The 17,948-nt window shown below is 46.3% G+C and overlaps 1 protein-coding gene across 3 annotated transcripts in view; it reads right to left on the reverse strand.

Annotated features, from left to right (window-relative positions):
• SH3KBP1 (SH3-domain kinase binding protein 1) overlaps positions 1-17,948 on the reverse strand; it is a 287,724-nt gene that overhangs the window by 227,566 nt on the left and 42,210 nt on the right. The gene's annotated exons all lie outside the window — the stretch shown is intronic.

Genomic DNA, 17,948 nt, shown 5'->3' on the forward strand with positions numbered 1-17,948 from the left:
TTTTCTAACTTGACATCTGTACCTACTTCTACAGCCTTCGATAAGCAAATGCTCAGGTCGCGGTTCTCAGAAAGAACCTAGCTGGGGGGAGTGAAGTAGGCGGTGGGGTGGGGATGGGAGTGGCTGGCACGGGACAGTTGTGGCGTAGCGTGAGTGAAGCAGCTGTGCATGTCAGTGTGCCACTGGATTTTGTAAAACAATGGCAAGTCCGTACAATTTTAGTAAAAAAAAAAAAAAAAAAAAGAGTGAGACTATCTCTCCCCAGATTTTGAAATTGGTCTTCTGCTCTGAAAACTCAGTTCTCTGTTAATTTCCAGTCCATCCAGATTTTTTCTTGTAATCTCGGGAGGGACGTCTTTGCAGCTCCTGACATCTTTGAGCTAAAACCAGAAGCTTAGTTACTGATTTTTAACGAATCAGTAAGTGTGACATGATGGTAACATCTGATAAAGCTAGGTGGGTAGGTAGTTGTTGTTTATATTCTCATGTTCTCCTACATTTCAAGAGTTCTGTAACATTTCAAAGTATAAAGTCACAGTGTGGGTGCCACTGTAGAAAACTGACCAAAACAGGTCTATTGCACTTGGTTTTTGTTCAAGAATTTATAGTGATCCCCACCATTTCTGGCAATACTTCAGAAACTGTCCAGAAAAAAATATAAATCATCCAACACACCATTACATTTCAGTGTCAAAGATGCTTAAGAAAAAACTCAAATAGAAAAATTAATGTCCTAAAAGTGAAACCTTTTAAAATGTGCGTGTTTCTAAATCAAAGTATACGACAAGATTGCATGTTAAGTGACTCACTGTCCTTTGAACTGATAGCCAGTCATTATTATTAATATTCATGGAAATGTGAAGTTACTAATGTGCATGGACCAGAGACATTGCCAGGCTGCAATGTGTGCGCGGCACCACTAACCTGCATCTCAAACCTTTCACCTGCCGCCCCTTCTCCGCTCACACTCCTAATTTAATAAAATCAATAGTTAGCAATAAATTGAAAGCAGCAGCCACTTGATAAAACCCATCTCATGGACAGGACTCTCCCTCTGTACTTAAATAATTCACTATCTTAGAGAACAGCAAATAAATTATACACTAGAAAAAAATGAACCATTAATGACTCCAAAACTTCAGATTAATCTTAAGAACTATATGTTAAATTCAATTAAACCAGATGAGTATTTAACACACTCCTCTGTATTCTAATGGGGGGGGCGGGAGCCGGGGGGAATGGGAAGATATGAATTACCTCCCAATTCCAGCCATCACAACGGACACAGCAATGGGGTCCCGGGCTGAGAGGTGCTTGAGGCCCACACGGCTACTGCACGTGCAGGTCCAGACAGGCCTGAAGGACATTCCTCTAGCAGAGTGGCCTTAAATTATCTTTATGCTTTACATTCATGTGTACATCCCGATTGAAAGGGGTAAAAAGGACATAGGTTTTAGGAAAGTGGATGCATCTTCACTTGGCCTTCATTAGCACGAATTACAACAGACCTAAGTTTGCTGTCATAAGCCTAAGAAGGGGAGGAGGCCCCGCCCACACTGAATTGGTAGCTTTAACTGCTGTGTGCAGCTCTGTGAGAGACACACTCCCCACAGAGCTGCAAGCAGGCGGCCATCGAGACAGTTAAATAGCACGCTCCTCCCACCTGAGAGCCATCGCGCCCAGTGCCCTGTATTTACAAAGCAGCGACATCCCTGCATTACTACAGGCCCGAAACTAGACCCCATAACCATCTCAGGGGCTGAGGACTGTGTTTGGCTTAAAGCTGGCAGTACCCAGAGTGGACTGTCACCTTAAAATATTTGTTGATGGAAACCATTCAAATTCAAGTTTTAAAATAACAGGATGCGCTAAACTGACTCCAAATTATTGCGCCTGCGAAAGAAATGGGCTGTGTGGATTTCTAAGCACCACTGACAGGAGAAACACTGTAATTGCAAGGATTATGTGTACCAGAGATCATCTGTCATGTGACATTTTCAATCACATAACAAAGAGGTGCCTGAAAAAAATATCAAGCACAAAGAAGCGATGTCTCAACATGTAAAACCACGCAAACCTGCCACATTCCATGTTGAAATGTGTTTCGAAGTCCATATTATGAGCCACCAGGGCCTAGTGTCACCATGACCCGTTTAACATAGAATGGCTGAAACTTCTTTCATATGGCAGATTTTTTTTATAGTCAAGTTGGCAATTATTCTAGTTTCAAGTCTAGGAAAGAAAAAAATTTGTGCATACACTCAGGATTTTGCAGCTGAGAGAAACAGTTGAAGACTGAACTGTGACTATACGCCACGCTGCTAAGCAGCAGTTATGAATGACGGCAGTAAGCCCGATTCCTTTTCTACTTGTGCCCATGAAGGCCCCAATCTTACAGTGTGAATACAGGTTTAGCCTGTTATAATTTGATAATATTTATGGCTTTAAACAGTTGCGATGCATCGTTTGCCCATAATCTGTCCACCTATTGATTTGGATGTCATTTCTTTACCATGAACTGTACGTGGTGAGAAAGCAAGCCCTGAGTAACCGAAGACTTGAGCAGCTGGTGTCACATTTAAAAGAAATACAGTACACACACACACACAGCCTCGCCAGACCGATTGCAGTTTAATACTTCAATCAATGCTGAGTATATTTTATTATAATCATGCCTAAAAGGTACATCTATAGTAAATAGTTTGTTCAGCTACAATTTTACTTTCTTTGCCATGTTGTGCAAAAAGAGTTCCTTTGTGGTTTTTAGCAGGTCCCCACTGCCGGACACTCGCTATCATGGATCTGGACCATGGCCTCATTTTACAGACAGGAAATTACATCCTTGACAATGTCAGCAGGGCCGCCTCGGAAGAAGGGCTTCCGACAGAGGAGATGGAAGTCAGGGCGACCCCCAGCACCTGGGAGGTGGAGTGCCCAGAGCCTCTCCTGCCACTGCTGCCCCACCCCCACCTTTGGGAGAGTAAGGTTCTCACTGCGCCCCAGGCTCTAGGCCTCCATCTGGGACCACCTGCATCAAGAAACCCAGGGCAGGATGTGGTTGCATTTGGACAACTTTTCGGCTTACAGAGACAAGCAAGCCTGCTTTGTTTTTCACTGAGACTCCCAAGCACAGGATATCGTCTGTGCTGGTTTTCTTGAGAAAACCTGGAGGTCCCAGAGGAAGTGTGATAACAAATGAAACACTCCTTTCTTCATGACCAGCAAGAGAGCTCAAATGGACTGATTTCAGGCACCTCACTCCACAAACAGTTAAATGTGTGTGAGAGCGTACGTGGTTTTTGCCGTCATGTGCGTCGTGACCACACTGAGGAAGCATTCACATCTTCACCTTTACTCTCCCTGAACTGCCCTAAAAAAATTCTGCTCGAACCTTCGTCCGTGGCAAAGTTGAAAAATTTACCCTTGAGCCTTGAGGAATTTGTTACTTCAAATCTTGTGAGTTAAGAAACTAAAATAAAACAAAATGTCCCCTGGGCCCTGCAGTGTGTAACCACTTGTCCCTTCAGAAAAGACTTGGAGTCTTCAGCCGTGTCCCCACTTGCTCTGGAATCAAGGCCACACTCTCCTCCCAGGCAGACCTTGGCCATGCACTGACCAGTGGGCCCCGGGGAGTGCCCGGCCACCTCTGCCTACCTCTGCCTCTTCTGTTGGGCAGTTGACGCTCAGAAGCCCCCTGTCAGGCAGCAGTAACGAAAGAATATCTCAGCCTGGGGCTCTTCTGCCCTAGCCCTCACACCTCCCAGTGTTGTCGCCCAGCCCTCATAAGGCTCCCACACTACACTAATCTCTGCGCACAACACCAAGTGGCAAACAGCTTTCGGGATACCCCCAGTCCCTCAGAGCGGTCTGACAGTCATGCTAATTATTTGTTGACTGGTGGACATGGATCAAACACCACCTTGCTGCCCTACACGCTTCATCGCATGCATCCTCCCAAGAACACCAGCCAAGAGGTAGGCGTGGCTGTTGCCGGTTCCATTTTTCACCAGAAGAAATAAGTGGATATCCAGAGTGATTAAATAACTTCCCCAAAGTCTCGGCATCCACACACCAGGACTCAAGCTTCCAGAATCACTAGGCCCTTTTGCTCTGGGTCACAGCTGAGTCCCCAAAGGCAGGGACTGGGGTTCAGCAGTCCTGCACTCCGGAAGCTGGCACAAGGCCGAAATAAAGACGTGCTGAGTGCAGCCGACCGGGCCAGGCTCAAAGGTCATGGAGAACAAGGTCACAATTGCTCAGCAGAAAGCTACAAGCACAACAGGTTTTCTTCTGCATGCGGCATTATCTGTGGGAACGGGAAGGATGGCCTTTTTGCTCTTATCCATGCTGCAGACGTTTCCCTGTATATTGCTCTAACCTTACCCTGAAAAATAAAATCGAACGGTCCAACAAATTGTATTTGGAGAAAGTCACCATTAAGTGAAAGTTGAATGGATGAGTTGAAAATGGAAAAAGTAAAAGTTCACTTATCATGAAACTTGATTGCCTCAGAAAACTTATTCCAAAAGTGAACATTTTTAGTTCAACCAGCTGCCATTTATTCTTTTTCGTTCTCTTCAGTAAACTTAGGACAGCACACACACTCCTTAAAACTGCCATGAGTAAAGGTTTCATGCAAGGCATCAGATTTACTCTGTGCAACAAACTTGGAATGTGCTGCTTCCTGTTTTTTGGAGATACTGGCTCTTCTTCATGTCAAAATTTATCAGCCTAAAAAATGTGTACATTTGGCAGGTATGTGAGCATTGTTTTTCAATTCTATTCTTTCAACGTGATTTAAAAACCAATAATAGTGATCAGATGGGGGAAAACTAGAGCTATTTCTGTACCTAATGAATGTAGGACATAAGAGAAGAGCGTTCTAATTTTTTTGTCAAAACCATAGTAGTTTTCACTAAAAGTCCATACTTGAACTAATTCTGGAAAGAAAAAAAAAAGCTTGTGCTGTGTGCTCGCCTTATACCTGCTGCTCATCAAAATAAAGTGTCATTGGACTCAACAAATATCACTTATCCTGTGTTTCTAGACTTTCCCAACACCTGTCACACAAGGATATTAGTCTTCTCTTTCCTGCTTCAGAGAGGCCAGGAACCTTCCCAGACTGCTTGGCAGCTGGCCATGGGCAGGGACCTGGGCCCATAACACCCCAGCAGTGGGAAGCTCCTGCCCCATGCTGGAAGCCACCGGGGGGGGCGGGTCTGGACTCAAGCAATCACTCTCCAGTCCCTTCCGAAAGCAGCTCTCCCCTTGTCTTCCAGAACGTTCGCTTGTCTGGCTCTTCTCCCCTTTTGGACATTCCCTGTCAGTCTCACTGCGGGTTTTACTCCCCACACCCGGGTGCCCAGAGAGGCTCTTCTCTCCTCTGGCCACACTCCCTCCCCAGGTGATGTTGTCCAGTCTGGGCTGTGGAGGGCTTCCAAATTCCTACCTCTAGCCTGGACCTAGCCCTTGAACTCCAGAGCCCACATCCTGAACACGCTTCTCCCCTGCTCAGTACAAAACCTTGGGGCCATCACCCCCATCTCTCTCTCTCACCACATATCCAGTCTTGTCAGCAAATGCTGGCCCTCCTTCAGAAATACCCAGAATGTGACTGCTTACCCTGCCTCCCCAACTCCTGCCCTGACCTCTGAACTGCTGCCTTTGCTTCTACTCTTGTCCCCTGCAGTCTGCTCTCAGCCTGACAGCCAGAATGGTCCAGCCAGTCACCCCAGTGCTCAGAGCCCCCGCAATGTCTTCCACGTCAGAGCTCAAGTGTCGCAGTGTCCTACCTGGTCAGGGGCCCCGGAACCTGTGAGTCCAGCTCCTGCTGCTCTCCTGGCTCTCCCCTCCCGCATGGCGATCTGCTGTTCCATAGCGCAGCCGGGGCTTTCCCTCACTGGTCTTTGCACATGCCCTGGGTTCTCCCTGAAAGGCCTTCGCGTCCATCCCACAAGGCCCCTTCCTCACTTCCTCAAGTCTTAAAGATCACATTTTTCAGCGAGGCCTTTGCTGGCCTCCCTGTCATCAAGCGCAATCCCACCCCAAAGCCCCACTTCCTCCTCTCCTGCTCTGCCCTCCACCTGCTATCTAGTTTACTGGCCATGTTTATGGTTTGTGGGCCATCTGCCCACTGGAATAAACTCCCTGAGAGACGGCAGGGCTGGCTAATCTATTCACCAATGTGCTGCCCATCCCGTGAACACAGCAAGTACTCGACCAACATTTGCTGACGGATAAATGAATGAAACTCAGAGCTTCTTTATCTTGCCCAAGCGAGCAGAGCTCTGCCCTGACTCCAAAACCAGTGCTCTGAGTCACCAATTTGTGATAAAATAAAGGTACTTAGAGCTGGAAGGGATCGTGCTAAGCAAAATAAGCCAGAAAGAAAAAGAGAAACACTGCATGGTTCACTGTATGAGGAGTATAGAGAAACCAAACAAAGAGGCAAAGACAAACTCTAAAATCAACCCTTGGACGCTGATTGGAAGCTTGGTGGATCTAAGCCACCCAGGAGGGGAGGGGTGAGAGGGGGAAAGGGGGGAGTGGGGAGCCCAGCGGACTGTGGTGGGAGAGCCACACCTGAGGGGGGAGACCCTACACTGTCGAGAAATGAACAAGGATATAAACGAACGGTGCGTCATTAAATATATATCTACATACAGGTGCGTGCAGACATATATTGAATGATTAAAAAATAAAGACGCTTGATCTTTACACACTCGGATATCTGCAGACCTGATAAAAATTCAAACCAAATTATATGTCAGTTCCCCCAGCTCATTTGGTACTTTCATTACCTCATATTCACTTGAAAAACAAGCATTTTAAAAACAACTTAGAAAAAGTACCATACACCTGGAAACTACCGCAATCACAAGTAGCTGGAGGATGAATGGACCTCAATCCCTGAGAAAACATAAACGAAGGAATTCTCAATTTTAAATAAAAATTTTAAATGTTAAAGTGGAAAAAACCCCACTATTAATACGCTAGCATCTTTCCCCCTATAGAAATTTTGGGCCTTTGTACGCCATTAAATAGCTTTTTCCCCTCTCCCGATGGCACACATGCTTTCTGTATTGTGCATACATTAAGACACCCCAAGTGTTAGGCAAGGTAGAATCTTGCCAGCAGGCCATGGTGTCTAATGTAGTTCAAAGAATGCAAGTAGCAAGCAACATGGAAGCCTGTGCCACCTTCAAATCAACTGCCAGCGCCACCTCTGAACCTGGCCCCCGTGAGCTCACAAGAGGCCAGGGAGGTAAGTCCCTTCAGAATCCTCAAGCCGCAGAACCCAGGACCGCGAGCCATCTGAGTGGCCACAGCCACTGTCCACAAACTCAGGGCTACGCTCCCCATACTGTTAACAAGCACAAATGCAGAGAGACACAGGCGGCTGGAACCGTCATTCAACAGACATGGAGAAGCACGCTGTGCACAGGACACATGGCCACACAGAGGGCCTGGCAATCCAGCGGGGCAGAGAGACAGAGAGACAGTCGCCCAGGAGCCACACAAACAGGTTGAAAACCCCAAGAGTGACGAATGGTCTGGGCAGAGACACAATGCGCAGCTAAGGGAGAGACACAATGCGCAGCCAAGGCTTATAAAAACCTGCTTGTGAGTGAGGCGGTCAAGGAAGGCCTCCCTGGGAGCGCAGGAGCTGAGTTCTGGGGCGGCCCTAGCCGGGCGTGGAGCTGTCAGGTGGGCGGTGGAAGGTCAGGAAGCAAGGGGGCGTCACAGCACACAGGGCTTGCAGGCTGACCATATTCAGGAGTTAGGTCCTGAAAACAGACGCAGGCCCAGAAAGGCTCTTAAGAGCATGGGGACGTAAACGGGGAAGGCATGCTCTGAGCACTCTGAAGAGCATCACTGAAGCCAGAACAGAAGGGGTGTCGGAGCCACCTGGGAGGAGTGTGCCCCAAAGACCAGACCTCAGGGAGGGATCCCCATCCGGGCCCTTTCCTCAACAGTCTCTGAGGCCTGTACCTCCTCTCGCCCTCCACCAGCCTCCCTCCTTCACTGGTCTTTCCTCTTCCTGCTCTGCTTCTAGCCCTGGATCAGCCAGTGTCCGGGTCAGCCACAGCCAGCCGAATGGCATTCCCTCCCTGAGCACGCTCAAAGCAGGGGGCAAGCACCCCTAAGCCCCAGGGTGACCATCACAACACACGACAGAATCTGAGCTCCAGAGAGATGGCCAGACACCCTGGATGGGCTGGAGAACTGAAGAATCTGAGAAGGGGGGTTTCAAAATTTTTTCCACCCCATGGAAAAAAGAAGAAAAGTTAGGAATCCTTTAAAGTGCTAATGCTGGGCTCACGCTCAGAGATACAGATGGGTCTGGGACACAGCCTGGATACCGAGAGTTTTCTGTTTTTTTTTAAAGGTCCCCAAGTGATACTCGTGTGCAGTTAAGGCTGAAACAATTCTACACTCACTGAAACAATTCTACATTCGCAGGAATTTGCAAAAGTAGTAGAGTCCTGTGACCCCTTCACCCAGCTCTGCAGCAATGAGATCCTACACGACAATAGCGCAATGTCCAGGCATTACCACGCTGCTAGCTACAGTATAGATCTTACTTGATTCTCCCCAGCTTTTCCATGCACTGATTTGTGTGTGTAACTCTAAGCAGCTTGATTTCAAGGTAGATTCATGTCACTACCATCACAATCAAGATAACTGTTCCCCTCCACAGAGAAACTCCCTCATGCTACCTCGACAGAAGCCCGCCCCCTCGCTGTTTCTTGGCAACCAAAAATCTGGTCTCCAACTCTACCACTCTGACGCAGCAATGGAATCATACCATATATGTGCACACGCACACACGACACTTGAGACTGACCTTAGTCACAGAGTGCGATGCCCTGATATCTTCCTAAGCTGTGGCCTGTGTTCACCCCTTTTTTTTACAGCTGAGCAGTATTCCACTGTAAGGCAGGGCCAGAGCGTGTTTCCTTCCCCCACGGAAGGCCATTCATACCATTTCTAATTTGGGGCTATTCTTGTACAGATTTTTGTGTGAACACAGACGAACATCCAAGGATACAATCAATGAATCCACAGCTAAACTATTTCCTAAGTGGCCAGACCATTACATAGGACCCCAGCAAACAGCACATGAGAAAACCAGTTTCTCCACATCTTCATTGGCACTGGGAGCTTTCCTTATCCTTTAACTATCCTGATGCCTTCTAGTATATGCGTAGTAATATCTCACTGTAGTTCTAATTTGTATGTTTCTAATGGTTAATGATGCTGAACATCTTTTCATGTACTGATACCCCATTTGTATGCCCTCTTCACTGATTTTTACTGGATTTTTGGCTTCTTTACTTTTGCATATGGAGAGTTCTTTTCACATTTTAAATATAAGTTCCTTGTCAGACAAGTAGCTAGCAATTCCCCCCGTCCCTCCCCCCTGCCTTTATCTGGCATTTCATCTTCTTCACAGGGTTTTTCAAAAAAAAGGGTTTTCACTCTGAAGAAATCTAATTGATTAATTTTGTCCTTAGTGTTATTTTGGTATGATGTGTAAGACCGCTTCACCTCAGCTTTGCTCCTAAAGTTCTGCACCGAATGTGGTAACGCACCCAGGGCAGGGTACCTACCACCAACCAGGTTGTCTGCACAGGGGTAGAACGACCTGGTTCAGAATTGGAGCAAGTCACAGGCGCACCTGTGAGTCAGGCAGGAGTTTGCCCAGGGCATCCTAATCAGCTTTCACGAATCCCTTTCCCCAGAGCCCTCCTCACCAGGATCTTCCCCACTCTCCAGTGGGAAGGAAAGAGGGAGGCACCCTCCTGCTAAGCTGAGGCAGGAAGTAGAAGTCCAGATCCCCCTTGGGTCCCTGCTGACAATACAACAGGGGACAACTGCCCCGGGCTGCCTGGGCCACAAAGGGTACAGAATTCCAGACTCCCCAGCTGCTCTCCACTAACAGCATGCCCCAGGTCATTTGCTATCTGTATTTCAAGCCACACAATTAGTGGCTTAAAACAATATTTTATCGCACAGTTAACCCTACAGGTCAGAAGTCCAGGGAGGCTCAACTGACTCCTTGCTCAGGATCCCACAGGTTCACTGCCAAGCTCCGTAAGAGAATCCAGTTCCTTGCAGCTGGAGGTCTCAGATTTGTTTTCTGGCTAACTCCTAGCCAAGGTCTACTCTCTGCTCTAATAAGCTCCTCGAATTCCTTCTTCCTTCTCACATGAACCCCCTCCATCTTGCAAGTAGCAAGTCCTCCTCAATGTCTGAATCTCTCTTACTTCCTCTTCTGTCATGAAGCAGAGACAAAGCTCCCTGTCTTTACAGGCTCATGTGATGAGAGCAGGCCACTGGCATACTTCTCTTTTTTAAAGTCAACTGTGCCATGTAAATAACACAATTACTAGAATGACTGCTCATCACATTCATAGGTTCTGGGGCTTTGAGGGGAAAATCTTGATGACCATTTTTAGACATTCTGCCTACCTTCCTACCAGAGGTAGGGAGAGGATAGGGCAGAATTCATCACTGAGTCCAGACATTCTACAATTAGAATACTAATTCTAATGGATTCAAATTGAGCATTTATATATTGCTGTATTGGCTGAGAATGGATAGTGAATTTCTTTTATAATTTCATTACAAATACAGACATCCGTGTGTGTGTGTGTGTGTGTGTGTTTTCCGTGGTGCTTCTTTAGAAATAACATTCTAATATTTTCAAACGCAAGTTATAGGCTACCAATCCACATGTTTGAGAAAAGACATGAGACTTAAAAGGATGGTGCTGCCCTGTCAAAGGCACTGCGCAGAAGGAGCACTAGACTTGAGCAAGCAGCAGAATGGCCTACACTTCTCCAAATGCCCCAAGGGGCCTACCCCAACTCCAAACTTCTGACACTGCACTACACCTGGAGCAGGGCCAGCTGGAGACCCACTGGCATGGAGGCCCCTGTGGAAGCCCGTCCTCTACAAGTTTCAATGGCCAGTAACGCCATTTCACAGCAACATTCTAGATGGTTCGGATTTGGGCCAACTAGAAAGCTTAGGGTTGAAACACATCATTTCAAAGCCCCTCTCAAAGCTCAGATTCAGTTCAGAGAATAAGGCTCCATCATGCTTAATCACCAAGAGCAGCCCAGTCAGGGACAGCTCGCCTGAGTCACAAGACACCCCTCGCACACAACGCTTCCTGTACTGCGACCATGACAAAGCCGAGGAGTCCGTGAATGGTGTGGCCTTTGTGGGCTTTGATGGCTGCGTGCTTGCACTTAGTGACTCCAGACCCTTCCTTAGTGTGACTTTTCTTATAGGAGCAACTAACAGTTCGCTAATTAGCCTTAGGATACTGTTTTCTATAAGAAAAGTGTATGTTCAAAGTTTAAAGAATAATTTGAGCTGAAACTGGTGGTTTTCAAGAGCCCTGATGGGGAACAACTACAGAGTCACACATCTGGTTATTTACCCCTGAGAGAAAAGACAATCGAGCTCCTTCTGAAATGCAAATCCTGAATACTGCAAAATATCAAGTTTCCTTACAAAGTATGAAATGAACTGTTTTCAACTATTTAGCCTCGCTTTCAGAAGTCATAGGAAAAAAGCAGCACAGGCCCATAAATCCAGGCAAAGATTGTTCTCTCTTTAAAATGGCTGATTATATGAACAGAATCCTTTAAAATTCAGGAAATAAGTTTAAAACCATGATTCTGTATACAGAATAGCAACCTGGAAATCTCTACCTTATGCTCTTTGTTGACGTAAATTTCTGATTCTTTCTTTTTTTAAAAAAGATTTATTTATTTATGCTTACAGAACTGGGGTACAGGCCAGAGGCTCAGGGGCGGCGAGAGGCTTCACCAGAGACAGAGTGGGGTGCAGAACAGGCAGATCGACGAAGTACACTGCTGAGGGGAGCGGCGGGCGGGTCAGGAGAGGTCTGCCAAGCCACGTGGTCACCTCTGGGGCAGGCGGGAATCGAACTTGTGCAGAAGTGGCTTTAGCTTCTTAGTGCTGTGCTTTAACCCGCTGCGCCACCAGGGAGGGCCTCTGATTATTTCTTAAACCAAGAACAAGAACACCCAAGTGACTGTGAGCTTTACTTCAGAGGGGGGCAGGGATGGGACCCCAGCTTGGACACACAGGGAAGGCGGGATGTGTGCAGCAGTAACAGCAAAGGGTCACTCTTCCAGGACACCCAGGAAACGCTGTCTGCTTGCGCTCAGGCTCTGGGGCCCACTGCCCGGGTTCCCAGGGCTCCTCACTAGCTGGCGTGACCAGAGGAAGTCATTTTTTGTTTGTTTGTTTATTAGACTTTTGATTTATAATAATTTTTAGGGGAAGTCTTTTAACCTGGAGATGCTTCTTGAATGCTACCCCTCGTGAAAAATGGGCATGATGAAAACAGCACCTGTGCCACAGAGTACCAGGAGGATTTAAGGAGATAAAGCATGTGAAGGGCTTAGCCTCCCTCCGGCCTGGCATACAGTAAGTAGTAAATGCGCAATACGTTTTAGTCATTGGACACAGACAGACACAAGTAGATTATAAGCACTGGGCCAGGCCGTCAGCAAATCTGGAACAGGATGCCATCATTATTATTCCATAAAGTAACACAGCAATCAGGGCCAAATGATAACTGTGGGTTTATTCAGCAGGTTCTAATGGAGCTGCCTGATGAATCCAGCCGAACACTTTTCAAGTGGCATTGTAATCAGGAATATCTTTGCAAAAACAACTCTAGCACATGTTCTCCAGATACAGAATGATGGAAGGCCTGGTCACAGGAGCTAAAACTGCCATTTGTGACAACACAGCACTCCATTCACTGTGTCTCGTTTGTACTTATGGCCTCTGGCGCCTACTACGTAGTGGACTCCAGTAAATGTTCCCTTGACGCACTCAGCCAAGTGAGTGGCGACTAAATGTGGTGAGGAAGAAGAGGGTCTGCATACTGCAAAGCACACCTCGGTAAGTTCCTGCTATCCTTTCAGAGAAACATCTTCCCTATAATTCACAAAAATAACAGCCACTGGATTGAAAGCATATTTTTTGTTAAAGTGGTATTTGATAAAAAGAGACCTACTTCAGTGTCTCTAAATATAGAACAACAGCTGGAAATCTCTACCACTTATTGAAGTCAATTTGTGATTCTTTCTTAAACCAAGAACCCAAAGTAACTGTGAGTTAGATCTCAGAGTGAGGCACTTCCGCAAAATCCCAACCTCTCACCTCACTGATTAAAAAAAAAAAACAAAACTGTATTCATCAACCTCTTTACACAAACAGCAAAAAAGGGGCTCTGTATATGCCAACAAAAGATCTAAACCACTTAGCAAATGAAAGCTTGGGCAATGGGAAACCAAGCTGAAAATTGTTACCTCAGCATAGGACATGCAAGCTATGCGTAAACACACCTCAACCTTCACGGGCAGGCCTGCAGGCTGTGAAGTACGCTTTTACCTAACACACACATAAACTGGCAGAGAAAAGCGCTCACTTCCTCACAGTGTCAGATCAATTTAAAGATCAACAGCATATTCTTTTAACCCCCACCACAGCTTCCTGCTTTCTATATATCTATTTGTGAGCAACAAAATGTCAAGGGCTTAGGTCCTGTGGCACTCGCCAAAAGCCCCTCCAACAGCAGGATGACACACACTCACGTCAGGCTGAGCTACAGATTTTAGAGGTATTTTCTTTTAAAAATTCATTTGACTGGCCATTTTTAAAATGTCTATCTGAGGACACATGTCAGGAGAACCCAGGAGAGGGCTGCTTATATGTTCTGGGCTGAACAAAAGTGCCCTGTCCTCTGGATCTGAGGGGAAGGTTTTGAAAGGCAGGAACTGGTCATTAAAAACAACATGGAAAAATGAACCCTAGGAATGGAACCACAATCTGACCCAGCCAGGTGGCTGTTTTTCTGCTTTACACAGCAGCTGGAAACCCCAGAAGGGCAGCCATAGTTTTTAAACAAGTAACTTTTAGAATTTCATCCTCTTACTGTACCCCACTTTATGGTCTGTCTAGAAAAATATCCAAACCTCAGAAATCTGGCAAAATAAGATGATTGTGTGACCTGTTAATGCCATGTTGATGCATTTTCTAATAAGCATCCCCCACATAGGGCCATCTGGTTCTCTCTAAAAATGTACCTTGATTTAACTAACACGTGATTAGGATATTTTACAGCCCCGTGCAAGTCATAAAGAAAAGCAACAACATATGCTGCTTTCTTTTTTTTCTTTCCTGGTAGAGATGACAGTCCGACAGGTTAAGATTTCATTGCCCTCTAAATCATGATACTCTTCATGTACCTAACTTAATCTTATTGGAACATTCCTTTTCCCACTGATTTTTAAATCCATTTCCCTCATTAAGTGAGTTCAATCATATTTTGAAACATGGTCTCTACTTCTATTTTTAACCATTTATGAATTAGCCTTTGACAGTTCATGGGCCCATCAATCAAAGGGTCCCTGGAGACAGAGTTCTGTGCTTCAGGACTGCTCGGCTGTATACTCACAGGACAGTCACACACAGACTGCCAGGTTCTGGTGCAGTCAACTAGATGCAGCTCCCAGAGGTGTAACATCTCCCCCCTCCATGGATACCACAGCTTTTAACAGAGAACAACATTTACAGGGACAGTGAGAGCTGCAATTCCGCTCATACATGAACATACATGAGAGAAATGAGCTGCTGTGTCCATAAGACTTGCATAAGAATTTTCAGTCCTTATTCATACAATACCAAAACTGGTGGCCCTCCCTGGTGGCGCAGCGGGTTAAAGCACAGCACTGAGAATCTAAAGCCGCTTCCACATGAGTTCGATTCCCACCTGCCCCGGAGGTGACCACATGGCGTGGCAGACCTCTCCTGACCCTCCCTCCCGCTGCTCCCCTCAGCAGTGTACTTCGTTGATCTGCCTGTTCTGCTCCCCACTCTGTCTCTGGTGAAGCCTCTCACCGCCCCTGCGCCTCTGGCCTGCACCCCAGTTCTGTATGCACAAATAAATAAATCTTTAAAAAAAAAACCAAAACTGGAAATGACCCAATGTTAATCATTAGGAGAATGGATAAACAAATTATGGCCTATTCAAATATCAGATACTATGTAGCAAAAATAAAGTTCTCATGTGTGCAACATGTTGTTATATGAAAGAAACCACATATTAAAGCACAGGCTACATGATTCTAATTATATGAAATTCAAGTACAAGTAAAATTAATCTGTGATGATAGATTACCCAAGGGAAAGGAAATGATGGGGGGAATGCATGATAGAACTTTCTAAAGGGATAAAAATAGGACTGATGAGGATGATAGTTACAAGGGTGCACACTTGCATAAGAAAATCAGCATGTTAGATATTTAGGACTTCAACATTTTATTCCATGTAAATATTATTCAAAAATTGCCTATTTGTTTTTAAGAAGAAGGGTAAAAAAAATGAATTTCAAAAGAAATAAGTAGGAAGAGAGATAGGAAAGGAGGTTCTTAGAAGATTCGTCTGCAAGGGTCCCCCTTGAGGCCTAAGGGGTTAAGTGTCAGCACTATAAAGTCACTGCAGCACAGGCTCAGTCCCCGGCCAGGCGGTGACCCACATGGTGTGGCAGACCTCTATGTCGACCACTACTCCCGTTGGCAGTATCTCAGGATATCCACCTGCTATGCTCCCCACTCTGTCCCTGGTAAATCCTCTGACCCCCCCTTCGTACCTCTGGCCTACACCCCTGCTCTTGTATGCATGTGTGAATAAATCTTTTTTGTTTTTAAAGAAAAAAATCCCTCCTCTCTCTATATAGTAAATAAATTAAATATGAATTATCTAAATAAAAGAAAAAGAGGGATAGACCCTAAGGTCATGAGGCCTACTTGGGGACACTTTATGTGTGTTAATAAATCTCAGCCCAGTAGCTAGCAAAATCCAGGCTTTTGTTTGACACCGGTGTGGCCAGGGGCTGGCTGGTGTTTTCTCTTGAGAAACTGAGACAATACAAAGTTAAGAGAAAATAGTGAAACCCAACACTATGGGCCATTATGCTCAAAGGAATCTGATAAAAGAGTCAAGAAAATGCTTAAGATAAGCTCGCTGACAGTACAGCATTGGCACAAAGGCAAGCAAATAAACAGTGGGCTTCCACAAATTACCCGACTCAAACTGGGGACCAATTATCCTTCAGCTAAATATGGCTAAATAGTAAACCCACTTTCAAAACTGCAAACTTATGCCAATGTGAGTATTATTACTTCAAGATGTATTTTCAGCTTCTAGAACTCTCGATGGCAGTTTTCATTATTGTTCAACTCCATTGCATCCACCTACTGGATTTTCAATAATAGGCCTAAAACATTCCTAGTGGGTGATGAATTGAAAATAGATTCAGCCATCTGAAAGTACAGACGTTTCTTTTTCTGCCCGATGTGACAGCCTCAGGTGGTGCAGTCCAGCCACTCCTGTCACACCCTTTCTGGCCTGGCTGGAATAGCGCCTCCCAGGAACATAGCTTCCCTGACTGGAAGTGTTCTAACCCAGGTGAGGCAACGGGAGTGTAGGCAAGAGCAAGGGCGCTGGGGCCAGGGGAGAGGCCCCTTCCTCACTGGTAACGAGGACGGCAGCGCACTCAGTAGGCGGCCCACGTCATGCTAAGTGACTGCACGCAGTCTCCTTTAATCCTCAGAATGGTCTGATGAGGTAGTCACACTCTCAAAAGGAAACAGATGGCACACTTAAATTAGGGCAATCCTAGGTGGGATTAACAGACGTCTGCAAAGTATGAGACACAGAGAAACTCTGAGGCAGGGCCCAGAGCTAGAGTCACAGAGGGCCCAGGCCTGAAGACTCGAGGCAGAAGGCGTGTGGAAGACTTGAGGGGACCACACACTGTCGGGCTGATGGACAGAGCCAGGCTGAGGCAACTGCAGGCAGAGAGCTTGTGGGATCATCTCTGCTCCCACTGTCACATCCTGCTAGCATGCTCCTGAGCCAAAGCCCACAGGAAGTCATGGGGCAGGAGCTCACTACTCAGCCCACAGACAGAGCAGGGGGAAAAGGGGGAAGAGAGGCCCCCTTCTTTGGGCAGGTCCACAATACCCCTTTCACAGTGAGGAGTTTCTCTGTCCCTTAATACTCCCTGAGTGAGGAAGGTAGAAGGCTGATTCCAAGCCTGCCTGAGATCTCCCTACCCTGCACTTCCCTGCCCTACTGCACACCACTCTAGAAACACCACAGGGCAGCCATCCATAGTCCTGAGCAAAATCCAACTCACAAGCTCCCTGAGTCTGTGGATTGGCAGCTTGTAGTGAGCAAACAGGCTGCATTAAAGGATCATAAAACAGGGCCTACCCTCGAAATGAAACAGATACCATAGTCCCTTCTCCTTCTCCAGGTGTTCCCCAATTTTGCAGTTTTTCTCTTTCCTACAGCCTTCCCCTCCTCCCTACGAGCCTCTGCACTTCCCAAGGCACACCTTCTGCCTCATCTTCACTCCAAGCTTCCCCCTATTTATCTGGAAAAATTCTCCTTGCACACCAGAATTTGGCTCATATTCCAAAATGGTCCTTGTCCAAAATCTGCAGGTTTTGTTTGAACTAACAAACGAATGAACCCCCATTTACATATCAACAGTCAATCCCTGGTGGCCCACACATAATCCTTTCCAGCTCTTAAAAAGGAGGAGAGCTGCTAGGTACAACTGTAATCCAAGAAAATAAAGTCTCTACTCCCACAGCCATTTACAGAAAACAATGCTTATCAGCATGTTACCAACAAAACTCTCAGCAGCTTTATGCACACCAGAAAGAAAGAAAAAAAAGAACTGTTCTCAGGATTGAGGCAAGATTCTGAAGAGAGATTAGACTGGGTTCCTATTTGTCTAGACCGAGAGGCGTGGGAGAGGGCCAGGGCCTGGAAGCTGGGAGCACAGCACTGGTTTTCGTGACCAGCACCTTTTCATA

The sequence above is a fragment of the Condylura cristata genome, unplaced genomic scaffold (assembly GCF_000260355.1).
Source record: "Condylura cristata isolate star-nosed mole 26May11 unplaced genomic scaffold, ConCri1.0 scaffold00027, whole genome shotgun sequence".
NCBI lineage: Eukaryota > Metazoa > Chordata > Mammalia > Eulipotyphla > Talpidae > Condylura > Condylura cristata.